We start from the raw sequence: 2,878 nt of genomic DNA on the forward strand, positions 1-2,878 counted from the left end.
ATCCTTTGCCATCATTGAAATTCAAATTAATGAGATATCATTATAGTGGTATTAGAAGTTAAACAGAAAAGACAACATTAAATCCTGGTGAAGATATGGAACAATCAGAGTCCTATTTCCAATGGGAAGGTAAAACAGTAAAATCTCTTTGGAAATCTAGTACTTTCTTAAAATGTTAGACGTACATCTACCCTAAGAACCAACACTTCTACTCTTGCATATGTATCTAGACAAATGAAAACATACAACCGCAAAAAGCTTTGTATAGGAATATTTTTAGCAGCTTCTGTTTCTGTTAAAATAACCCCAAACTGGAAACAGCCTGATTTCCTTAAATAGAACTGAAAATTCTGTGGCATATTCATACAATGGAATACTACTCAGCAATAAAAATGAACAAATTAAAAATATGAGCAATTACAAATATGAGCAATTACATGGATAAGTCTCACAAACATTTTGCTGAGTGAACAAAAGCCTCATATAAAAGAGTTCATACTATGATTCTATCTACAGAAAGATCTAGAATAGGCAAAACTACACTATGATGATAAGAATTAGACCAGTGAGGCTGGGCGCGGTGGCTCACGCCTGTAATCCCAGCACTTTGGGAGGCTGAGGCGGGCGCATCACGAGGTCAGGAGATCGAGACCATCCTGGCCAACATGGTGAAACCCCGTCTCTACTAAAAATACAAAAAATTAGCCGGGCCTACGCCCGGCGGGCGCCTGTAGTCCCAGCTACTCGGGAGGCTGAGGCAGGAGAATGGCGTGAACCCAGGAGGCGGAGCTTGCAGTGAGCCGAGATTGCGCCACTGCACTCCAGCCTGGGCAACAGAGACAGACTCCGTCTCAAAAAAAAAAAAAAAAAAAAAAAAAAAGAATTAGACCAGTGATTGTTTCTGGATGCTGGAGATTAACTGGGAAGGATTATGAGAGAACTGATGGAAATATTTCATTGCTTGATAGTGGTACAAGTTAATGATTATGTGCATTTGTCAACACTCATGAAACCGTACACTTAAGATCAGCACATTTTTTGATATGTAAATTGGACTTCAGTTTAAAAAATTTGTTTGCCTTGTATGATGATCAGTTGGCATTCAACAAAAAAAGTGAGTAAAAACTAATTATAAGAGTGTACATTAGCCTAAAACTTATTGGCTGAAAGAAAATCAATTAGGCTTCTTAGCTTTTTTTTTTTGCATTTGCACACCCACTTACATTCAGTTTTTTAAATTAACCATTTAAAATATACATATAATATAAACATATTAAAATAATTCTCAGAAATAGGTTCAAAAAGATTAGAACAAATGATTCCAAGTAGGGTTGAAGTTAAAATGAAGATACTCCAGTCATAGAGATCTAAACAATTATTAAATTTGAGTTTTAAATTTGGTTTTGAAATTCTTGCTCACCCAAATAAAAAGAGAAGAAGCACAGTAAATTATATAACCCTCAATATTTAGCTTTAAAATGTCTAGTTTCACAGAGGGATAAAAGCTTTTTCTAGCGCTTAATCTTGTAAAATGAAGGAAAAAGGACAAGAAGATGAAGACTCCTGTGGCTTGTAAGATACTTATCACTAAGTTTATGTAGACTTGCTGTAAAAGTATGAGACAGGTGAACACAGTAATTTCCCAATAGGGAAAGATAAAAAGCAAATACAACTTGACTGGAGAAAGAAAAGGGAGGTGAAACGAGTTTCAGGAATGCACTGTGAATGTGCAGGAACTCCACCACTTTCAGATTCTGCTTGCCCAAGAACACAGCCAGTCAGGTGTCTTTTTGATTCGGGCCAGGCGTGGTGGCTCACCCCTGTAATCCCAGCACTTTGGGAGTCAGAGGCGGGTGGATCACCTGAGGTCAGGAGTTTGAGACCAGCCTGGCCAACATAGTGAAACGTCGTCTCTACTAAAAATACAAAAATCAGCCAGATGTGGTGGTAGGCGCCTGTAATCCCAGCTACTCGGGAGGCTGAGGCAGGAGAATTGCTTGAACCCGGGACATTGCAGTGAGCTGAGATCGCGCCATTGCATTCCAACCTGGGTGACAAGAGCAAGACGTCGTCTCAAAAATATTACTTTTGGTTCAAATTTTATATTTATAGGAGCAACACTTTTTCCTGAGTCATATGGAATATGCACATATACATATTCTATCTAATTAAATGTATATATACATATTTACATATGTACGTGTATATGTACATATTCTATATAATTAAAAATTACATATAATTAAATGTATTAAATTTAATTTAATATTTAATGTATTTAATATTTAATACAGCTAATACTTAACGTATTTAATATTTAGTAATTTACTTTTAAATTACATGTATTACATATTGCATGAATTGTATTACCTATTGCATAAATTATATTACATATAATTAAATATACATATAATTATAGTGCAAATAAATATATTACATACTATTACATACATTTAAATTACATATAATTAATATAATGTATATAATTAATAATTATAAATAATAAATCACATATAGTTTATATAATACATATATTGCCCATGAATATATTGCATGTAATATATTACATATAATTAAAAGTCAAACAATGCAGAAGGTAGGAGGGGTTAGGGTGTTGGGTCAGGAATCAAAGGCTCGTAGTTTAAAAACAAAATCACCAAATGATTTACATATGCATGTCCACTAAATATCCAGTGAACTACACTAGTGATTTGCAAAATTTGGTATATTTCATTCCTCTGGAGCTTCTTTACATTCAGATTATGTAATGGCCCAGAAATGGGAGGCCCCCAAATCTACAAACTTAGTGAACACTCCAGGTGATTGTGATGAAAGTGGCACTGAGGCCACGCTTAGAACAAGAACAACTTAGAGAGTC

Source organism: Pan troglodytes, chromosome 11, assembly GCF_028858775.2.
Source record: "Pan troglodytes isolate AG18354 chromosome 11, NHGRI_mPanTro3-v2.0_pri, whole genome shotgun sequence".
In the NCBI taxonomy this organism is placed as follows: Eukaryota; Metazoa; Chordata; class Mammalia; order Primates; family Hominidae; genus Pan; species Pan troglodytes.